The 12,233-nt window shown below is 37.0% G+C and overlaps 1 protein-coding gene across 19 annotated transcripts in view; it reads left to right on the top strand.

The window, feature by feature from the left end:
• The window catches only part of PHF21A (PHD finger protein 21A), a 198,084-nt gene that overhangs the window by 20,976 nt on the left and 164,875 nt on the right, over positions 1–12,233 (top strand). For 15 of the 19 annotated variants that reach the window (XM_058688777.1, XM_058688785.1, XM_058688784.1 and 12 more), the window contains exons 2-3: positions 7,804–7,844; positions 9,269–9,380. The gene's annotated coding sequence lies outside the window, so the exon portion shown is untranslated. Of the gene's footprint in view, positions 1–7,803; positions 7,845–9,253; positions 9,381–12,233 lie in introns of all 19 variants that reach the window. The other 4 variants (XM_058688772.1, XM_058688774.1, XM_058688768.1 and 1 more) reach the window with 2 other exon arrangements.

The following is a 12,233-nucleotide window of genomic DNA, read 5'->3' as shown; positions in this document are numbered from 1 at the left end:
TATGAGTGTTTGGAACCATTTTTAGTTTTCAGGCCTTAAGTCAGGGTTCTCTTTTATTTGTGTTGTGGAGCTAAACCTGTGTAGAGAGAAAAGATTCTCATTTTCTTTTGGGGTTAAAAACGGGGCAAATCTTAATTTCTCTCTCTTTTTTTTTTTTTAAAAAAAGGATTGTTGCCAAAGCATTTTAATTGAAATGAATGTTAATTCTTTCAGTCTTTGAATGTGGATTTGGAGTAAACCTTTCCTTTTTCCTCATTTCTTCGGTGAGGCCTACTCTTAGTTTTCTAGGCCTACAGCAAAGCCTTGCATCTCTTAAACCCCTTCAAGTGAAAGAATATCATTCTCTTTGTGTTTGTGTTTGTGATTGGGGTGTGTGTGTGTGTGTGTGTGTGTATGTGTGTGCGTGTGTGTGTGTGTGTGTGTGTGTGTGTGACTAATTTTTCTATAGCCTGAAAGGCACCTGCTCATTTTCCAGCCTGGTGAGTACAGCACTGCTATATTGAGAAGTGAGGCAGTATGGAACACAATAAGGTGCAATAATTTTTATTTAGTTAGTTTTGGTCGTCCTTGGCAGCTTGTGATTGTTATCCGTTTGTCTGGAAGTACTCTGTGATTATTCCTGACTAACAGTGCAGCAGGAGTTTTCTTCTGTGTTTCAAAAGCAAGGGTTGTAGTGTACTTAGGGCTCCATCAGGGGAGGAGTTTTTGTTTTGTTTGTGTGTGTGTGTTTCTGGCTATAGTTGGATTTACTGTGCTCTAATTTTTAAAAATTTGGCTGTTGAATTTTTGCAAGAGGTATTTTGTCCCCAGCAATTTACTAGTTTCTTCTGTGCATGTTGGTTGGTGCTATTTTATAAAATTTCCTCAGTGTGTCAGTTGTTCTAGTTTAGCCTTTTCTTGTATATTTTTAAAGTCAGGTGTTTACTGGTGACCTTCCTTAACGACTTCTGTTTGAATTATCTTTGTGCTTTCGAGACATAGGAATTTGGGTCTATTATCCCATTTCTGGGAGAACAAGTCCCAGTAGTTGCAGTTAGTGCAGTAGGAAGGGTTTTCACAGATGCAGTGCTGGGCATTGATCCTCCTCCTTGGTGCTTATGGTTTACACCCAGAACTCCCATTAGTGTTAATAGGAGACACTTGCTTAAATCCCTGTACACCAGCATAAACCCAAACTCCTTTGTAACGCCTTATAGATAGCTGAGTTGTTTTTTTGTTGTCGATGGCAGGAGTTTTGGTCCTGGGGTTAACTGATTATTAAGATAAGAGTTTGAGTTATCTTGGGATATGGGTGATTTACTAAGTCTGATCTGTAATTAAGAAGTTTATGTTATGATTAGACTCCAAAAACATTTACAGCTTTGTGAGCTGTGGAAGCTTGTGAATAAGGATTTTTGTACTTTATAGCATGATGAAGCAAAATTTCTTCTTCCCATTTATTTCTTCTAGTACTTCTCAGCTACAAAATAAATGATTCTACAGGTTTTTATACAAATTGCAAGAGGACTTGGTAGAAGTTCTGTTTTTATTTGTGAGCCTTCCCACAATTACTCTCTGACCTCTTAAGTCTTTTGTCAGCTAATGTTGCTCACATTTTCAAGCATATAGAAGCTAATAACGTGCACTTTCTTAGAGGTTGGACATTGCAATCACTGGTCAAGTATTAGGAAATCACTGTTTACTGTGCCTATATGTGAACTGTGGATTTTTATTACTTTCATTTATTTATGCACGGTATAATGGAAGGATTCCTAGATTGAGAGCAGTAAATCTGGGTTTTAGGCTGGGATTTGCCTCCTGCTATCTTTGTAGCTTTTGGCTAGTCATCTAGACTTCTTGGATTGCTGTTCCCCTGTGGAATGAAGGAATGGTTTTGGTACTCTGGGGTGTCCATTCTAGCTGTAGGCTATTTGAAGGCCTACTTTCCTAGGTACTAAAGGAAATAGAGGACTAGAAGGCAATGATACCTAATCCTGGCTGCCCATCAGACTCTTCTGGGGGAAGTTAAAAAAAATACAGCTATCTGAGCTCTAAGTCAGACTACATGAATTCAGAATCATTAAGGGTAGAGCCTGTGAATTTATGTATTTTTTGAAATTTTAGAGTTATCCTGATCAAGGTTTGAGAATGACTTATCCAAGGCATTAATTCTAGTCTGCTTTGTGTGTGTGTGTGTGTGTGTGTGTGTGTGTATAGTCAGGGAAATAAGACCTGTAAGTTACAATGTGAGACCGTATGTGGTTAAATTTTAAGATGAATGTGAGTGATGATAAACTATCTGGGAATTCAAAGAGAGGAATCGCTGGGACTTGGGATGGCTATAGGGAAGGTCTCCATTTATCACTGAGTCTTTATCTGGACCTGAATGACTGCCTGAGATTTGGCTAGGTGGAGAGAAGGTGAAAAGGGTGTTGTTGGTAGAAGAAAGAACATCCTCACAGAAGTTTGGGGAGAGGAACAATTCTGATGACAGTTGTAGTGTTTATTTTATTATTCTACTCCTGGAACTGCTGTATATTTCCTAAACATTTTGAAAGAGTATACCATGAAGATATTTGATAGAAGAGAGTGTTCCAGTCACAGGAAAAAGCAAGTGGAAGAGCCTTGAGAAGGGAACTTGTTTGGAGTTTCTGAAGTACAAAAAAAAGGTCAGAATGGCTGGAGCAGATTAAGCAGTGGGGAGAGGGGAAGAGATGGGGTCTGAGAGTAGCAGAGGCCCAAATCACTTTGAGTCTTGTGGGCCATTACAAAATTTTTTAAAATGTTTTTTTAAAATTTATTTTTGAAAGAGAGAGAGCATGCACGTGTGCAAATGGGGGAGGAGCAGAGAGAGAAGGGGACAGAGGATCTCAAGCAGGCTCTGTGCTGACAGCAGAGAGCCTGATGCGGGGCTTGAACTCCTGAACCATGAGATCATGACCTGTGCTGAAGTTCGATGCTTAACCTACTGAGCCACCCAGGTGCCCCTCTTGTGGGCTATTTTAAAGGACTTACGGTTTTTTTTCTGAGTATGATGGGAAGCCACTGGAGGATTTTGAATAGAGGAGTGACCAAATCTGTCTTGGATTTTGAAGAGGCACTCTGGGGGCGCCTGGGTGGCTCAGTCGGTTGAGCGGCCGACTTCGGCTCAGGTCATGATCTCGCGGTCCGTGAGTTCGAGCCCCGCGTCGGGCTCTGTGCTGACAGCTCGGAGCCTGGAGCCTGTTTCGGATTCTGTGTCTCCTTCTCTCTCTGACCCTCCCCCATTCATGCTCTGTCTCTCTCTGTCCCAAAAATAAATAAAACTTGAAGAGGCACTCTGGCTGCTGAGAGAATAGACTGTGGCAAGACAAAGATGGAATTGGAGAAGGAGGTTAGGAGGCTATTGTAATAATCTAGGTTAAAGGTGATGGTGGCTTGGACCAATGAAGTTGTAGTGGAGGTGACACAAGTGGTCAAAGTCTGTGTATTGTTCAGGTAGAGGCAAGATGTTTGGCTGTTAGATTGGATATAGGATGTGGAAAAAAGAGAAGTCAACCATGACTTTAAGGTTTTGACCTTAAGTCCAGAATTTAGTTTTGAACTTGCTGAGCTTGAGAAACCTATTTGACAAGTGTTGAGTGGGCATTCGGGTATATGAGTTTGGAATTCAGGGGAAAGGTCTGAGCTGGAGATAAAAATTTGTCGCCAGTGTACAGGTCCTTTTATAGCCATGAGAGTGGGTGAGATTACCTAACAGGAAGAGTTCCAAAAACTGAGCCCTGGGGCAGTTCAACATTTTGAGGTCTTGAGAGATGAGAACGAACCAGCATGAGAAATCCAGAAGAGTGGCCAGAGAGATTAGGAGGAAATCAAGATCAAGTGGTGTGAACATAGAAGTGAGGGATGAGACTTTTCTGTTGGCTCTAGCAATGGGGAGGTCATTGGTGATCTTAACGAGAATGGAGGGCAAAGCCCTAATGGAGTGAGTTCAATGGAGGATGAGAGGGGAGGAACTAGAGGCAATGAGTATGGTTAAGTCTTTCTGGGAGTTTTGCTATAAATGGGCGCATAGACATGGGGCGGTAACTAGAGAAGGATATGGAGTCAAGGGAGACTTTTTTTTTTTTTTTTTAAAGATGGAAGAAACAGAATGATCCTAATGAGGGGGAAATTGATGCTTCTTGAGACTGAGGGGAGAAGTGCTAGAGACATGACCATGAGAGAGTAAGATTAAGAGGGATGGGGGGACACAGGGATGATGATGACATCGAGACCTAACGGACTAAATCTCATTAAGCAGGATTCTGTTTTTCCTTTTGAGTACTTACTTGCATTTTAATTTATTTCAAACTTACTATGCTTTCTGTTGGAAGTTAGGAAGGGCAGATAAAAAGGAGTAAAACTTATTGTATATAAAATCAGTGTATCAGCTTGGTGTAGTAGAGGAGAAGAGATTGAATCTTCTGCGTAAGGTGACATTTTAAAGTGTCTTTGAATGACAATTATCTGTGCTATTCTAGTCCCTTATCAAAATTTATGATTGAGCACAGACTATAAACTTAATTGTTCAAACTTGTAGTGGGATGAATTTTAGCCTAATTTAAAACGATCTAATGTTAAACCTTTTTTCTGTAGAATTTGTTTATATTTTTCATATACAAAGGTTTTAGATATTTTTACAAAAGGTACTTAAGTTGTTATTAATCATCTCTGATTTATTGATGATATTTTAAATTTTACAACCATATTAGAAATCTGAATGATTCATTTCTTTACCAGCTCTAATTAAAGCAGCTACCTGTGAAGTTCTGGAGAGGTGAACCATCTCCAGTTTGCAAAAAATCATGGGAAGTTACGTTAGCAAGATAAAATTCATCTGTAAAAGCAAAGATAATTTCATTTAGTTCCACTTGTATGTTTTGAGTGTATTTTTTAAGAAAAAAATCTATATTTGAAAATTTTCAGCAGATATGGTTCAAATTTGTAACTACCTTAGCTATGAGTGTCAAGAGTATGTGAGAAACAAATTAAGTGGACTTTAAATCAGCCTAACATGAGGAAATCAAACTTGCATTTCAGACTTAAATACATTTTACATACAGATAGTGTTAAAATACACATTTACATACACATCTTTTTTGCTCACTCTTACTAAATTATAGAAATAAAATCTTTTCTTTTTCATCAGTTTCCAAAGGGTAGTTGATTAATAATCAGTCTTCAGAAGAAACACTTTGGTAGTTGTGATGCGTAGTGTTTAAGAATCACTAGTCTAAAAATAATTGACTTTTTTTTTTTTTTTTTGGTATCTGAGCCTCTTTGTAAACCTTATTAAAGCTGTGGGTCCTCTTCCCAGAATTCTTACACATACAGAACTTAACATATAGTATTGTAGGGTTGGTAGACCACTCTGAAACCCATTCATGAGGATCCCTTAGGCTTAACGGGGCTCAAATTTTAAGACCTGCCCTACATAGCTTACTAATATGATTTTTCCTTAAAAATTTATATGGAGACTTTTCCAAAGATATTTTGCCAGGATTTACTATAGTTTGTTTCTTAGAAGTGTTACTGCTGTGCCTGGTTAAGAGGCGGTGAGGTCTAGTGGAAAGGCCAGCTCAGTCAAAGGAATCTCCAGGTCTGTAAGCTTTTCTCCAGCTTTACAACCAATTGGTGTGTGACCTTCGGGGAAGTCACTTAACCTCTTAGGCTTTGATTTCCTATGTGCTATCTGCGGTCCCTGCAAGCAGTTTTATGAGTAGTTTTATGATACATTGGTTTCAGGATGTCATGGTAGAATTCTTTATCAATTTGGGATTGACTCTGCGATTGATTTTTGGAGAAAATGCCCTAGAGATAAAGTGTACATCCATTGTGTCTTTTTACTAAATATGACTGTTTAGAAGAGTTGATGTGACTCTACTTTCTCAAATGCCACATAAGTAAAAGTAAAAATCCTAATTCTATCCTGATCACTTTGAGTTTCAGCATATTTTATATGTTCTGGTTATAAACCATTGTTATATGTGTTGGAATTGTCATTTCCAATTCTGTGGCTTGTTTTTTCATTCTCTTAATGGTGTTTTTTTTTGATGAACAGAAGTTCTTAATTTAGTACAATATATCAATCTTTTCCCTTTCATTATGCTTTAAAATGGTAACATCTCTACTGTTTTTATCCAAAGTCATTCACTTAACAAATAATGCTGTGGGAGATTGATGCATAAGAAATTATCACCAGCATGAAAGAGCTAACAAGAAATGTTTAATAGGGAAAATAAGTGAAGAGTTAAGGGTCCACTCAATTTGTTCATTTAACAGATATTAGTTGAGCATTTACTACGTGCCTGGTACTGTTCTGAGTAGTACAGAATCCTGTAGGTACCATCTGTAATGTTAATAAATCCCTTCTTTTAAGTGGAGATATTATTGACTCATATAACTTTATGTCAGTTTTAGTTGTACAGCATAATGATTTGGTATGTGTACGTATTATGAAATGATTACCACAGTACATTTAGTTAACATCTAAACTTTTAGTTAACATTTAGTTACCACACAGTTACAATTTTTCTTTTCCTTGTGAAAATCTGCTTTTTAATAACCACATCATTCTACAGACCTTTGCATGATTTTTTTTTTCATTGAAGTCATTCTAATCTTGGTGATTAAAATAGCCATTTATGTGGACTTGAGAACTTTCAGAAATACTGCTGCTAAAGAAAAGGCAGGATAAAATGGCAAATTGAATTTCTTTTGGAAATGTTAACTGCATGAATTGGGGCCCTTTTAAATTATCTCACTGTATGTTTGGTGTGACTATACATGATTAAATAAAAATTTATAATCTGGGTAACAAGATTTTTTGAAATATCCCTTGAAATGAGAACACTATTGGAGTAACATCAGTCAACAAACATACTGTGTTTAAAGCATAAGGAAGTTTCAGAGCATGTCATGTGGAATTTATATAACTTAATACTAAAATATTAGGAGAAAAGTTTTCATTTTTGTTTCCTAATTTTTTTTTTTTAACAAAAAAGAAGTTTGGGGTGGCGGTGAGTTAAAAATAAACAATATAGCCTGACTTGACTTTTCTAACTTTGAAGTCAGCTTAATGGAGTTTAGTTAATCTTAAAAAAAAACAACAAAAAAACACAGTTGATAAAAGCGTCATTGAGCATTAGATTGAGATCCCAAAACCTTAATTTTCTTTCTGGCTCTATCACTGATTAAACGTGGCATAGAGAAAGGCACGTTTGTGTTGTGTGGTTTACAGTCTGAAGTGGTGAGACTTGAAGGATGTGAATGAAAAGTGTAATTGAAATTACGACATGGGTAAAATGCTGTCAGTTTTAAAGGCTTATATAAGACAAGTCCATTTTGAGATTAATTGAAAAAAAGCCTTTTAAATAGACCAAACTAAGGGCCAGTGATGTTAGCTTCGTTTGCTGGTATAAAGCCATGAACAGTGAAGGCCATTTGTTGGAGATGAGCCTGTATTTGTGTGTTATTTAGATGAGGTACCTTTTATTTCTGTGTGTCTCTTAGGAAAGGGAAACTGTCAACTACTTTTCCTTGTCTTGAAAAAACTGTGGAAAAATGAAAAATGGAAAATTAGAGATTTAACTGCCTTTGAATTTTTTCCTTGCTGTGAAGACTATGTCTCTTCCGTTTTTGGGGATGTAGGGGGTGGGATTGGTTAAAGCTTTGGGGATTTTTGTGTGTTTTGTTTTTTTCTCCTTAAAATCTGATAGAAATCTTTTAAGTCTTCAGCTTTTGATGACATGTCCTAAATCTGTGTTTATGGTCTAATTCCATTTTCCCCTTCTTCTGCTGTAGGGAGCAAGAGAGCTGAAGGACAGCCAGTTTCCCCAAAATTGGTAAGTACTTTCTTGAGGCAGGCCTAGTGTGCCTGATGCTAGTTGGGTAATAATTCAAATGTTCAGTGATTTTTTTTTTTTTTTTTTTTTTTTTTTTTTTTTTTTTTGCAAAAAAGCTTTCTCCCAGAAATGAGGCTTTACAGTTTGCACTGAGTGAAAGTGAATTTTTGTCTAATTTCACATAGCTATATCGCAAATGCATTTGTGTTTCTAATAATACTGCTAGGCTTGCATGTTCCTACATTCGATAACCTGTTAAAATGTAAAGGTCCCCTTTGCCAAAAATGTCCTTAATGCAGTGGTTAGAGCTGAAAATTCTGAAGTCAGGAATTTCAAAAGTTAAGGTTCCTATTGTGTTTTGTATTACTTAATATGCTGTTAAATTTGATGGCCTTAGTATATATGTGAAATGGCTAGGTTAATGTAACTATGGGAACCTTGACTTTGAAATTTGGGACTCCTAAGCATTTATATCCTTAAATTTAATGTTGGATTGGCTTCATGTCTGACAGTACATTTTCAGTGTGTGTTGTTTGTATAATTCCAAATGAGGAAAGAATAAAAAGAGAGAGAGAGTGAAACGTAGCAGTGTGAGGGCATAGAGGCAAACACATTTTTTCCTTAATATCTGCTTTAATATCTACTCTAACAGCTTATAAGTTGTCACACTTCAGTCATTTTTTTGAATGTCTCATTCAGGATTGCACATTGCGCAGGGCAGTCTAGTGACTAAGAATCAAACAAATATCAACCTTATTTGGAGAGCATGTATTATGATAAAAAAAAAAAATAAACAAGAGAGCTGGAATAGGATAGTTCCCTGATGCAAGGCTACTTCTTTTTGTTTTTGTTTTTGTTTTTTAAATTCTCTCTCTCAATTCATAATTAACTTAGTGGCTGGAGTAGATATTTGGTTAAGGCTTCATTTTGATAATTTACTGTCCTTGAGGTGTTTCTCTTATCTTTTAGGGATTGGGCTTTGAACATGAAAGGGAGGCATTTGAACCAGTTAACCTTACATCTGACTACCTTTTTATTCTACTTGCCTTTCCCTCATGGAACATTTTTAAATAAATAATCACGAACCTATAGCCCTTTTCTTTGAGATGTGATAGAATCACAGAATCTTAGAGAAGGGACCTTAAGGGCTTTCTCTTCCAGCCTTTTACCAGTGTGGCAATTTCTTCTCCTGTGTCCCTGTCAGATTGTTATTCGGGTACATATTGAATACTACATTTTAAAAAATACTACATTAAAAAAAAAAGTGTAGCTCATTACTTTCTGTAATGTATTCTGAGCAATTCTAGTTCCACAGAAATGAGTAAATATTATTGAGGTGGGGTGGGGGTGGGAAAAATGTTCTGTGGTCAAATAATTTGGGAAATGCTGCGTTAAACAAAGTTAAACAGGTTTCTTTACTGCAGGACTTCTCAGAACCTTTAATATGCTAATGTGCATTGTGAATCTCCAAGAGGGGGATATGATATGCAGCATTCTTGAATACTACTAATGACAGGGAGCCCACTACCTCATAAGGTAACCCATTCCTTTTTTGTACAGCTCTAATCCTTAGCTCTTCCTTAAATTGATCTGAAATCTATCCTCCCATAACTTCCACTTCTATTAAATTCTTACTGGTTATGCCGAGACCACCACATACTCTTGTGTTACCCTTTGTGTAGTAAATATGTATATGATTCTGGCCAGGACTGTTTTAAATCATTAAATAGCATTCTAGTAAATGTGTCATCCAACTCTAAAACCTCGGCCTCATTGTCACTATGTTCTTAGACACTCCTCTCCAGCCTCCTTCATTCTGAATTTCTTTGAGTTTTAAAATTTACTCCCAGTGTTCTTGTTGTTGGGTATAGTTGGGATGATTTTAGTGGATGTGCTTGATTTCTGTAAAGGGTAAGAAATAGAAGAATGTGTGTGTGTTGGCTAGGCCTGGGCCTGGGAGGCTGAGGTAGAAACTACATATCAGAATGAACATCGGTGGTAGGGAGAGATACAGACACTGCAGTGGACCTGGGAAAGAGAGGGTGCTGTTGGGAAACCTGACTTGACCCTGTGTTGCAGTGGTAGGACCTGTGTAGGTATTCCTTTTCTTTTTCTAAATGAGGATCTAGCCTCTCCCCCAAAAAACCAAAGCACGGAGAGGAGAGATATATATATTCAAACACATTCAGACATTGTCATAAATCTAATTGTGTGTGTATGCATGTATAAATCTCATCCAGTGGTTAGGAAACATCAGTCTCACTTAGCTGAGGTGATTTTTGTCAACAGCTATTAATACCAGGATTTGAGCAGAGGAACTTTGGCAGCTTCAGAAGGTAGCCTCTGAAATCAGGATTGCCAGGCTCTTTGTGCAGTAGCCTTTTCTGTTGACATGTGGAGTGTCATCAAAGAAATGCCACCATGAAAATAAGAAACAAGCATTGCATTGTTTTCTTAATGTAATTTTTATTCATATTAATAAGTGTTAGGTTTTTTTTAATTAATTTTTTTTTGAGAGAGAGAGAGTGAGAGCAGGGGAGGGGCAGAGAGAGAGAGGTAGACACAGAATCCGAAGCAGGCTCCAGCCTCTGAGCAGTCAGCACAGAGCCCGAAACAGGGCTCGATTTCACGAACTGCCAGATCATGACCTGAGCCAAAGTTGGCCGCCCAACTGACTGAGCCACCTAGGTGCCCCAGATGTTAGTTTTCAATAAATGTTTCTAAAGAGTTTATTATTTTTAGTATCTGTAATAATTTTTAGCACTATTAGTTAAAAGTTAAAGATATTGTATCTCTTAGCATTCTAGATACACAGTAAGAAATGACTATTTTGTACAAATTGAAACTTAATATTTTAGTATTAGACATATGATGAGTAAGGACACATAAATCTGTCAAGACTTTCTACTTTTTTTTTTTTCTTAAAGTAATCTCTACACCCAACATGGGGCTCGAACCTAACAACCCTGAGAGTCGCATGTACTGATTGAGCCAGCCAGGCACCCCGAGACTCCATTTTTGATCTATGTATTACTCAGAATACTCTTTAGAGTAGGTTTAGTTAGGTTTAGAAGTAGAGGGGCGCCTGGCTGGCTCTGTCAGTAGAGCATGTGACTCTTGATTTCAGGGTCATGAGTTTGAGCCCCATGTTGGGTGTGGAGTTTACTTTTAATCAAAAAAAAAAAAAAAGTGGAACCTTACACCAAGTAAATATTTGGTATAGAGAACATTGAGCTGTCCATTTTTAGGGAATGCAGTCTGAGGCCACAGTGATTTATAGTCTTAATGTTAAAGAAAACTTGATAGATGACTTGAGTTTTGATTGGAAAAAATGTTTATTCCAATTCAGGAGCAGAGCATTGTTTCTTAGTAGTCAGTTCAGAGGTACAGCATCACTACATCATTAGATTGCTAATGAAAGACCTAGAGGTCACATATTTCTAAGCAGGACTATACCTGGTAAAATAGTTGGAAGTCCCTTTCTTAGAGAATTGGATAACAGGAAACCCTACATACAGTCTTCTCAGCAATATACTGTTTTGAGAAGTTTATTACAAAGTTTGTGTGTATGAACAAGAGTTAAGTATGTTAAGAATAGTGTAGAACTTTGTAGTTTACAAAGGGCTTTTCATAGAAGTTCATCCCTTTCGAAACTTCTAATGCTTTGATGAAGTAGATGATAACTGTTCCCATTTTTCTGATTTATAAGCAAACAAATTAAAACCCTGAGGCTGAGAGTGGTTACACAGCAAGTAAATGAAATTTGTTTGTTTGTTTATTTGTTTTTTTGGGGATAGTGAGTGTTCTTTCCAGATAGCACAGCTCCTTTTTTAGTGGGATTTGGTTACTACTTTTATTTTGTTGGTTTGTGGAGTTTTTATTTGTTCATGTTTTTGTTTTTTTTTTTTGTTACTTGAAGGTGAGAGGCCGCTAGGTGTCCCAGTAGTTTGACACGTACCGTTTTGAAGGTAACAGATGTTGGTATATTGTGCTAGGCAATTGCCCTCTGTGATGGTAGCATTTAGAGCTTCTGGGTATCTCCATAGAGTGTGTCGATTACTGCTTTGTGAGTTTGTTTATATTTACCTTGTAGCAACTGGTTTGTTAGTTTTCACTTACTGGAATTGGTCAAAATATGATAAATCATCTTTTTACAAATTTAGTAAATAAAACCTTTTTTTATGATGCCATTAACTGCCCCCAAATAGTCTTCATATGACAGCACATAAGTTGTCTATGCCCCCAAAATATTTTTAAAAAGGATTTAACACATTCTTGCCTTGTTTTTGTAAGCTATAAATATATGTATATAATTTATTCCTAGAGGTTGAGACCAGTCTCTTAAAACTGCTATCCAGAAAGAGAACTTTTTGAAGAAGTAGGATATAA

Source organism: Neofelis nebulosa, chromosome 10 (assembly GCF_028018385.1).
Source record: "Neofelis nebulosa isolate mNeoNeb1 chromosome 10, mNeoNeb1.pri, whole genome shotgun sequence".
NCBI classification, from domain to species: Eukaryota; Metazoa; Chordata; class Mammalia; order Carnivora; family Felidae; genus Neofelis; species Neofelis nebulosa.
Note: the sequence above shows the minus strand (reverse complement) of the source record. Positions and strands in the feature narration are given on the sequence as shown.